The sequence below is a fragment of the Amblyomma maculatum genome, chromosome 7 (genome assembly GCF_055883805.1).
Source record: "Amblyomma maculatum isolate TAMU_Amacu chromosome 7, ASM5588380v1, whole genome shotgun sequence".
Taxonomy (NCBI): Eukaryota; Metazoa; Arthropoda; class Arachnida; order Ixodida; family Ixodidae; genus Amblyomma; species Amblyomma maculatum.
The window spans coordinates 118,089,661-118,100,861 of NC_139350.1; the positions used below are offsets into that span (position 1 = coordinate 118,089,661).

Sequence of the window (11,201 nt, forward strand, 5' to 3'; positions counted from 1 at the left end):
GTAAAAACTTGCCAATAACATTCGTGTAAAGCTCAGCAAGTATGTGCCATGGAAATTTCAGTCACATACTAGTGCTCAATGCCTTTGTCGTGAGAGTAAAGCAGACAATAGAATATGCAACAGGTTCAAGTTTCCTGTTGTCTGCTTTACTTTCACACACAAAGCATTGAACAGTAGTGTGCAATTAAAACTTCCATCAAAGAGGCACATATGCTAGCTGAGCTTTACACAAATGCACCATTCCTGAAAACATGCTAAGTGCATAGGCATACCAGCATGCGTGGTTGTAAAAACAGCATTTTTTTTGCTTTATTGCAAAAACTGCATGCATAAATAGCCTACACTAAAAAAATATCGATGTTAAGGAATGGCATGGTAAAATGCAGGCCAACTGGAGTATTAAGAATCTGCTTGAATAATTTTTTTTAATTATCCTTGGCCGTGACAGCTCTTCCCTTGGGGAGGTGGTGGAGGAAAAGGTATTTATTGAAACTTAATATTTCGGAATTAGCGAGGAGATGATTGAGTTCTCTGTGGGCGGCCTCCGCAGGCCGGTATTCCAGGAGCAGTTACTATCCTGTGCATTTGCTTGATCAGCTGTTGCTGGTCTTTCAGGCCTAAGATGGAAAGAGCAGGCTGGGCTCCTCCTGCAATAGAAGGGAAAATGAAATTCAAGTTATCTGTGCTGAACTTTGATTACACATCTCCAAGGGCAACTGCCAGTTTCTCTCAATTGCTTTTTCCAGGTGGCACTGTACGCATGCATCTCCATTCAGAACTGTCACATACTATATAGAAAGGTCATATAACTGCAGCAAAACCCATGCAGAATAACAAAAGATACAAACGTAGTTTGACCAGAACCTGGCATTCAGTATTTTAATGTTTTTATGTCGTCTTTTTGAACATGCCACTCTGACCAAACATGGCATGTTGTGCTTGCTGCTATGCGCCCTCAGCAATGCCCAAGACATGGAGTGCACATGCAGAGAAACTAAGCATAAAGGATGCTGTATACGAATATAAAGCACAGCCAGAGCTTTGCAGTATTACACAGGTACGCATTGGCGGCAGAAACCTGCATTTTGAGCGGTTTAACAGGCAGATTTCTAAAGTCATTGTTCCTGCTCTGAAAAGAAGTGATCAATAATAACATCATTTAAAATTGTTACCTTTTTGTTCTGTAAACTGCACATTTCGCTGGTTTCCATGTGCCCTCTACCGAAGACATTCCCTGGGCGTGTCGGGGGTATATCGACATCAACATCTAGGCTACAAGCGTCTAGAAAGCGTCTCCTTAGAGCAGCTGCGACGAAGTAACTTATCTGATAACATGCAAGCTGCTGCAGCAGAATAAAGATAGACATTTGACATGTGGCTAAAGCCCAATGTGGATGCATAGCCCGCGGCAGTGATTGCGTAGTGTTCATGCTTCTACAAGAGTTAAAAGTAAAGTTAAAAGTAAAGTTATTTGTTTACCCACAGCGCTATATGTGACATTAAAATAGCAAGGCTTATAGTCACACAAAACACAAAAAGCTGACAACCACAAGCTCCTGATGTATTACCGGCAGCATGCAGCATGGATGTTAGTTACTGAAATATGGCTGCACAATTCTGGCAACCAGCTGTGCATGTATGTCATGGATTTCTCAACTACGCACAACAAATCACAAAAAAAATAATGGTATTTATAAATGGAGCCAGCTGTTCACAAGAAACACTGTAGCTTATTTATGGGGAAGGTAGTGGGCGCCAAAGAAACTGCCCCTGTAAAGGCGCCTAATCTGCCCCTATGTAATATCGGGGACAAGTGTGTGGACTACACAAACTGCAATCAAAGCACATAACTTTCACATCGACCAGGAAACTCGGATCATACTTGTCGATGTGAAAGTTGAACGTTAGTTCTTTCATGTGTGCAAGAGAAATAAGGTCACAATTCGTTTACATCGCGATTCTAGTCCAAAATCTACACATACTGTCCAGAGACTTTCACCCCCGCAGTATAAGCCACCACTTGGGTAAGAGATTAGTAAAAGAAGTGTATAAAAGACATTAGTGCTGTTGGACAGCCATAGCTATAAAAATGGTATTGACATTGGAGTACTGCCTTAAGGCGGGGCCTAGGGCATTACAAAAGCAAGAGTTAGTGTCCGCTGGTCCTCATTTGAACGAACAAAAAGAGGGGGGGGGGGGGGGAAGAAATCTACCTCAACTACATGTTGTGAGTGACACCAAGCCGCAGTAAGTATTAAAGATATCACACAGTTTTGTGAAAGATTTGGGAGCGCTTTGCTGCTTTCTTACAGGATTGGACAAAAGAGCTCACCATCTTCAGAAAGGCACGTTATATAGAAATGAAAATAGTGAATTTACTGCATCTGGCCACAACAACTTGACAACGGAGAGGAAGATGAACTGAAAATTTTATACATGAATGTACGTATTTACAACAGGTGAAACAATGACCATGATCTATGCCGAAGAGGAAAGAGATCAAAATTTAGCTCAGAACGAGTTCTCCAGGCCGCGGGGCCGTTTCATTAACTTCGGGACTCCGCCCACATTTCTCATCCCCAATGACAACGAACTCACACGACTGGCTAACAAACATTTTGGCATGTCTTTCCACTTTCATAAGTTCTTCACCCTCTCCCTAATACAAGCAATGCAAAAGGGACAACAAATTCGTTTCACAACAAACAGAATTTAGAGAATGGACCTCGAAATGATTGGCTCACTAGGTCACATGCCAAACTCTCTCCCCTAGGAAAAAAAAAAAAAAATTAGAACCCATCAAAACAGCGTCCCACGTGCGCAACCATTGCCCAAAGCTTGCATCCTTGGCGGCTCCTTTTACAGGGCAATTATTGCAATTATTGGCGTCCGAGTCAGCACCATTGCGGACCAAATCAGAAGAGCCCACCCACATCCTCCTGCTCCGCATCGTACCGTCATTGTTACACACTTGCCCTTTTTCAACGCCGCCATCTCCCACCATTGTTGACATCCAGGGTTGGAATCCTCAACGAGACCCCACTCAGCGCGCCTGCACTGAATAATTGTCACTTTTATGGGCTCCCCAATAAGGAAGCGGGCCTTACACCCTTCAACCTGACAGTGTTTTTTCTTTGAACGATAAGCAGTTCTTCCAAAAGAGGTGCTCGTTTCAAAGCTGTGCTGCCTCCGGGTGATGGGTCCAGTCAGCGTACTAAGGACCCCTTAGTACGCTTAGTACTAAGGACCCCTTAGTTGTATACTGTTCGTCAGTTCAGTTCAGGCGTTCAGTCGTGTCCGACTCTTCGTGACCCTGTGGACCATGTCACGCCACGCTTTCCGGTCTCTCACTATCTTCTTAACATCACATAGCTTCATCTGCAATGCCTCGAGAATGCCATCTAACCATCGCATTCGCTGCCTACCCCTTCTCCGGCGACCCTCAACCTTTCCCAACATCAAATCTTTCTCCAGTGACTCCTCTCTTCTCATCAGATGACCAAAGTAGCTGAGCTTTAACTTTAGAATTTGACCCTCCAATGAGCAGTCAGGGTTTATGGTCGACAATATCGACTGATTTGATCTTCTGGCAGTCCAAGGAACTGTTAAGAGTCTTCGCCAGCACCACAATTCAAACGCGTCAATTCTTCGGCGGTCAGCCTTTTTCACAGTCCAACTAAAGCTCCTTAAATAAAAATGAGCCCCCTACATGACACAGCAACGAGAACAAACTGCCTGTCCCCGCGTCTTCGAGTGCGACAGCAAAGTCCTCGGAAGAGGGGACTTCTTTCCCTCTCTGCCTACGTTTCCGTTAAGCACTGTAGCTGCCTCTCTGTGCGCGTCTCTCCGCCTCCTGTCCGAGGGCAAGTGGGAGACGGCCGCAGCTGGGCATTGAACAGGTGACTCAAAAAGAGCAGACTAATAATGGTGCCTAGCATACCCACCGATACCTTACAGAAATCATTAAAGAAATGAAAGCAACACATCAGATAACGCTACAATGTTTCTAAGTGCAAAGTCGACAACTCCAAGTCATATAAATATATGTACATCTCCGCACATTAACTAGACAGAAACAGTGCAGAGTAAACTAATAATTCAGTGTCTAGCAACACTATTAAAAGGGGATAAAGGCCACGGGGGGCTGCGATTATTAGTACCGTTTTGCCTTTAAACTACAATAACATACTTGTTGCAAGCTTAAAAATCAAAGATTCACACCTGTCCCACCCACAGCAATGGAACACACATCTGACTCAAGTCTGCAGAGAAAGAGCAAGCTAGACTATTGCAGATGCACCCTTGGTTATTTTTCTGGCATTTCTGAGGGTGAAGAATCTGACTTGTCAGTAGCATGTATATGAATAAGAATCCTATGACAGTAAATGCATCAGATTTTCTGGAGTGGCTTTTTTTTGCTGACCACATATGAGGTGAGCTATAATTTATCCAACTTGGCCTAGGTTTATTCTATGAATAACAAAGCTATAGCAGGTACACAGCCGTCCACTCAGGCTGAACATGCGAGTGCGTGGCATGCACTTTTTGAGATGCCACTGCATCCATCGCAGCTGCACACCGTAGCAAAGAGGCAGACAGCGTGAAGTACCAGCCTCTAGTCCCTCTACCACCACTGGGGTCCCAAACTAGGGACCCCTTGTTTTTGTCAGGACAGGCCCCCTCAGGGTCAGCTAGTGAGTAACCTCCTGTATTTGTATCTGATGGCAATGTTTTCCACCACCACCCACAATACGCAGCTGCGCATCATAGCAGATGTGAAGCAACAGTTCCTGGTCCTTCTATGCATAAGCTACTTTGCCTTGATGCATGCCTGCGCACGATAGTAAAGAGGCAGACGACATGACGCAGCAGCTCATGGTACCTTTACACATGAGCCCCCCCACTGTACTTCAATATGCACCATAGCAAATATATAGACTACGCCACACAGCAGCTCCTGGTCCCTCTATGCATAAGCCATTTTGCCTCAATACGCACCTGCATACCTGAGCGAAGAGGCAGACGTGAAGCTGCAGCTCCTGGGCCCTCCATGCACAAGCCACTTAGCATCAATGCACGGCTGTGCACTGTAGTAAAGAGGTGAAGAACGTTAAGCAGCAGCTCCTGGTCCCTCTACACATCAGCCATTTTGCCTCGATGTGCATCTGCACACCGTAACAAACAGCCAGATGTGACAAAGAAGCTCCTGGTTTCTCTACACATAAACCACTTTGCCTCAATGCACGTCTGCACACCGGAGCAAAGAGGCAGATGACGTGAAGCTGGAGCGGCTAGTCCCTCTACGCACAAGCCACTTAGCCTTGATGCATGGCTGCGACGGATGCATTGCTATTTTGCAAACTGCATGCCACACATTCCCATTCAAGCTAAGAGTGGACGACTGTGTAAACGTAAAATACTGGTTATTTACTTCTCCCTCCTCCAGTCACCGAACGGACAATGACAAAAAGTAACATGGTGGGCAATGTAAAAAGAATTTGCTGCATAAAGTTTGTTGAAACCAGTTCTACATCCTACATGTAAACAAGCTAAAACCTTAATGTCAAAGGGATGTCCTGTGTGTTTAAAATCATCACGCTCAAACAACTTCAACACTGACAATCATGATTCAATATTAATAATATAGATAATGATACTATACTCACTTTTAGCCATACCAAAGAAATGAGAATGCAAAGGGATGTTGCTGTTTTTCCCCCGTGGATGACAGTTTTCCATGTTCAAAGTGCTGCTTCCTGTTGGCTTACGAAATCGGCTACAGCAAATGGCATCTGAAAAATTTTTGGAAGCCTCATGCTAGTCTTCAACGAGAAAAACATTGCCATACAGAAGCAGAACACAAATACTTTTACAACACACTAAAAGCACCAACTGTGGTGCTGTTTTTAGGATGACTAGGTAGAGGTTTTGCTGTAGCAAGCCAAATGTTAGCCTTCAATAAGGAAAGCATTCCCATACAGAAACAGAACACAAAAACTTTTACAACACATTAAAAGCATCAATTGCACAAATGCTTGTAAGATGACCAGGTACAGGTTTCTGCTATAGCCCACATCATGTGACCAGCGGTTATCAGAAGCCTTGTATGTGAGCATGATGCCCTAGATTCAATTTATGGCTATCACTGTATTAACAAGCATGGGTTTAAAGCTACTTTAATATGATAATCTAAGAACATGGTAAGAGCTTTCAGTGCGAGACATAAGCTCAGTATCATGTACTATAAGGTGCTGCATGGCTCTAGTGTAGCTTTGGCATTATCTTGCTGTCAATAATGCAATGAAGTTGTGAGGAGCCTTTGAATATCTGTAAGGACAAAGCAACAACAATTTTGTTTTCATCTCACTTTTACTCAACTCGTTTGGTTTTTTTTTTGTTTTTTTTTTTTTTTTTCTTTTGAGCCCGCGGCTTGCATGGCCTCCCAGTATGCCTGTTTTGCATAAAAGAAGGCGTTGCAGGCACCAGAGCTCACAGCCCAACTGTGTCGCGGCGGCGGTATGTCAAATTCCTGCCAGAACCGCGCAGAACAACGGGTCAAGAAAAAGACAAGTGCTGACTTTTTTTTTTTCTCTCATTTCCTTGTCCGGTTGTTCTGCGCGGTTCGGTCCCACATGCATAACCAACATGCGCAAGGTGCTGTCCTGGTTTGTCAAAGCTGAAGAAGAGTACTAAACCTTCTTACTAAACCTACTAAACCTAAGAGAGAGAAACTGTAGTTGCCGTAAAGCTCGAGAGAAAGATGAGCGGCTGTCCATAAAAAAAAAAAAAAAAAAACGCGCGACGTTTTCACAAGTGTAGGCATGTCGCACGATAGGCTCGCGGAGTGCAAAAGTTTTCTCGTATAGTTTTTACAACTCAGCACGTTGCGCATGGTTAACAAATTAACTCCTTTAAAGCTCGGGCAGGCACTCCTTTATCAGAGACAGAGAAGTTGCGCGGCTTACTGGCGCAGCGTCCAGTAATGCCGAGAAAGATGGCCCTCAGACTTGAGGCTGCAATTTAGTTAGTCGGCGCGGAGCCATCCTGTCAGTCTCGCCTAAAACACTCGACCGTTCGGCTGCTGTACAGAGCTGTTTCCTTATCCAAAAGCTCAGCACCATCGGTGCATCGAAAAGTTCCACTAAAGAAACAAAAGTTCGGTGAAATACTTACTTTGGAATCGGCGGGTGAACAAAGTGTGCCAGCCGCACCAAGCCACAGCAAAAACAATGCTAGCAGTGCATTACAGCCGTAGGTATTTGTAACTGCGCAGAAAATGCAGAACACGGAAACGTGAAGCCATCTTCCATGACTAAACTTCAACTTGTCAGGTGGATTGGATTGGCTCATTTCAGATTTTTTTGAGGATAGGTTCGGTTTCGTTCTTTTTGAGCTTGCTGCTTGCTGCGTCTATTCAGCCACTGATTAAAATTTCACTGAAGCATCATGATAGAAAAATGTTTAATGGTCATTTAACTTTTCATCAAAAATTTTTGATGGAAGAATTCAACGATGAAACATGCGGAAAATAAAAAAAAAAGCTGTTTAATGGAACCGCTTTCTATCGCATCGATTCGCTCTGGCATCATATAATGGACTCGACGGCATTACTGATTTATACGCAGTTCAGATGAGCACGACGACTGCAAACTATATCATAGCTGTATAAAAGCAAATCCAGTGGCGGACGTACGGCGGCTGTCCGCTGGGCGAACGGATTCGACCATCCGCTTTCGTACGTACGCCGGAATTCCGGCGGACGTCCGAAATCGGCCGCCGAGTTGAGGCCGAGTTCGGTTGTCCGTCGGACGTCAGTGGCCGTCTGGGCAGTTTCACGAACTTATAAGAACATGATGTGCACCCTGCGGGCCGACCGTATGCTCTCAATGCAGTCAGCCCACCTGTCGCGGCGTCCCAGACATCGATTGCGCGCCGTGCAGCCCTTCATTTGTTGCGGGTCACCTAGCTGAACTTGAGAGCTCAGGTAATCCCGGATTATAGCATATATATTTTTCGAATTTTGTATTATGCCATGGATTATTTTTCTTTTAACTGCTTCTCCGTATTAACCGATTTTTAGTATTTGACAAGATTACAGCACATCCATGCACCACGCACGCAGTTTAGTACCTATTTTTAGGAATTTCTAACCTTTTAAAGGACTTCCTACAATATTAGACTTCTATAACGTGTCCCCTTCGTAAACTGCCCCTACTATTCTCATCCGGCCGCAGGCAAAAGGCGCCAACGACATGTTCCGAAACCGAAACTGATGGCCTAAACACGTTTTCCGTCATTAAAAACAAACTTTGAGCATCTGACATTGCTTGCAGGCGGGCGGTTTCGACCTTTATTCTCTTCATATTGGCGGTCAATTTGCTGGGAATTTGGTGTTGTGCTCGGCTTCCAACTACGGCAACTCAACTAGAACGCGATACAAGATGTTCCGAGTGCCGTCGAGTTGTGAACGGCGAAAACAGTTGGCCGTTGCGATCCGCTGACTGACCATCGACGGTATGTTGCACGCGGAACACGAGTGTTTTGTCAATGGAAAGTGTTGGATAGCGTTGTGAAAGCTAGGACATTTTGTGAAGTAGGTTGTTTGCTCTCATTCAGGAGCACCAAGTTCTCGCTCGAGCGACTTTGGATATGTGCTACAGCTGTTTTCGCCAGCAGCGAGCGGTCGTTCCACGTCTTCAAAAGGTTCGCAAATTGTGTTCTTTGGCCTCCGTCAGTACAGCGTGATATAACATTGTAAGTACTGAACAATTTTCTCCCCGGCCATTTCTGCTAAATGCAAGTTTCTAGATACTACGGCCACTGCTTACCAATCAGCCGTCGGTCTCGTTGCTTGGCTAGGCCAGCGTGTCACCGTTAGTAGTTTTATACCTTTGTTGTGTATACATTGTTGTGCAAGCAGTTATGTTCTGATTTAACCCCAGATAACGAAATATACTTTCACCAGCGAAGCAATCAGCGTGAGCACGCAAAAATTGCGGAGAAATACAAGCATTTTGAAAGCTTGCTTGTGCAGACCTACTATACATGGGGCTGTGGTGTTTATTTTTGTCTTGTGTAGAAAGAGGGATAGGGAAAGGCTGTTGCAAGGATACAAATTAGCAGCATTTTTCTATACTCTGGGTCAGAGTCATGAAATATTCACTTCAGAACAGCTATTTTTCATCTTTCATTGTATATATGCCACGTGGAAAAGCTGACAGCTGAGATAAATGGTGTAAAACCAAATTTCGCTGTTCAACAAAGCAGTTTTATAATGGCCTAGGTGATGCTAAAACGTGTTCATTCGAAAATTAAATGAATGCATCTACATAAGCTACTTGTGATGCAATGATGCAATGCAAGGTGCTGCATACATGAGGTTTATGCGTTATTTTCTTTCTCTGCGTGGCCTTCAGATGAAAAACAAGGTGCTGATGGCCATTGGCTATCTCATGAAGTGCAAAATTCTGCAAGGTAGGCAGAGGCTGGCCTAGCTATAGCAGCTTTTATGTGTAAGGGTAAGAAGTATGAATCTTGTCGAGGCAGTTGATTTTTGTGCCCTGTCAGTGCATTTTCTTACAGCTTGCTATTACTCACCCACTGGTCTATTGAAGCTCATTTCTACAGCCTGTACTAGGCATTTTGTCACAGTTTACTATTCTTCTCTCCTAGCCTTGCTTGGAGGTCATTAATCACATGCTGTAAAAAATGTGCTGCAAAAGTCCTGCTGAAGAAAGTAATATGAGGTGTAATTACATTATGAGAACGGTTTCCCATTTCCAAGAATGTTTGCTCTTTCATGGCTATATAAGACTAGTCACTTTTACCTTTGGCTATTTTCTTGTGCCTGACTGCTTCTCTTGGTTCCCGTAGCAAAGCTGTGCTAAGTGTTGATACCTTGCTTTCAACTGATGTCTTCATTGTGAAGAACCACAAGACAAGTTGACTTTATGCCTGGCTTTTCGTGCTTGACCCCTTTACCTTGAACACATTGCATATAGTGCAAAAGTTGTACATTCCCATATTTCAGTATGTATGCATTAACAGCCTATGTGTCTACTGGAAACATCTGAAAGTATACAAAATCTAGATTTCCTGTCTAACCAGACCCCAAGCACAAAGTACTCAACAGCAAAATAGTTACAGGCTCTGCCCAGCTTTGATTGGAACAAATAATTGTTTCCCATCCTGAAGTTTCTGGAGGTTTCAAAACAAAGCTTTTGTTTTGGTACTTCCCATTTTTGACCGACATAATGCAGCAATCAGTATTGAGGAATTAAGCATGGGAATTTCGAATATGGAGAGCTTCCACAGTTGTATGTGAATGGCGTAAAATGTCCCACACACTGTGCTTGGTTAATTTTGCTTATGAGTGGGGTTTTCTTGCATGCACTGCAGCCTCGGCAATTGGATATGTCTCTCTGACTGCCGGAATAGCTACGTTACTAGCCTACCCAGGCCCTCAACAAGCATTAGTAGAGGTTTCATACATGCTGGGGTATGATACATGCAACAGCAGTGCTAAAAATGCAACTCGTACATCATGCAGTTGCATTTTCATAATACAAATCAAGTAAAAACCAAATGCTTGAGAGAGATTTTTTTATTTTGTGATCCTCCTAATGTTTTCATTGATCGACAGTATGATGTTAACCATGATACAGTTCTTTGGCATTCTACCTCCTACAGTTTCCAGAAAAAAAAAGAAATGGCACATATGTAAACAAAATCAGTTGAGCTGTGAAGAGCATATGTAGCTTAAAATAGCGAAGGTTGTGCACACTTCTAATGTTTCAAAGCACTGGTAAGTAAATCTAGATTTTCTGAAGGAATAGCACAACACACTGTAAGAATCGCATGTCACAATTTTAGTTGAGCAACTATATAACGCGTTGTTCTGGCCGTGCTTACAGGCAGCTGCAGTACACCGTAAGACAAGAAACCCTAGCTGCTCTGACTCTCTCGGACATTGCGGCATATACCAATAAAGCTTTATAAAGGCTGCAAAAAAAGTGCACAATGTCCTCCTGGTATTTGCATGCTTTCAGATCTTAGCAGTCGCAGCTACAACTTGCACGACAGTCCGCTCCTACACACTAAACAGTGACTGCCGGTAATCTAATTATCTGGCTTCTGTTAGTGCGAAATACCTCTAAAGAATGCTTACTGTACTATATTTTAGAATTATATTTAGAGACTGC

General features: G+C 43.7%; 1 long non-coding RNA gene across 3 annotated transcripts; it reads right to left on the reverse strand.

Moving 5' to 3' along the window:
- Window positions 1-227: 227 nt before the first annotated feature.
- On the reverse strand, window positions 228-7,365 carry LOC146184535 (uncharacterized). Of its 3 annotated transcripts, none has more exons than XR_014708886.1 (4): window positions 7,174-7,365; window positions 5,667-5,792; window positions 4,999-5,165; window positions 228-647 (listed from the first exon to the last, which is right to left on the reverse strand). It is a non-coding gene; the product is annotated as an uncharacterized LOC146184535 (long non-coding RNA). The 3 variants fall into 3 exon arrangements; XR_014708885.1 differs by having other exon boundaries at window positions 266-647; window positions 4,999-5,087; window positions 7,174-7,344; XR_014708884.1 differs by lacking the exon at window positions 4,999-5,165 and having other exon boundaries at window positions 315-647; window positions 7,174-7,333.
- Window positions 7,366-11,201: the final 3,836 nt, after the last annotated feature.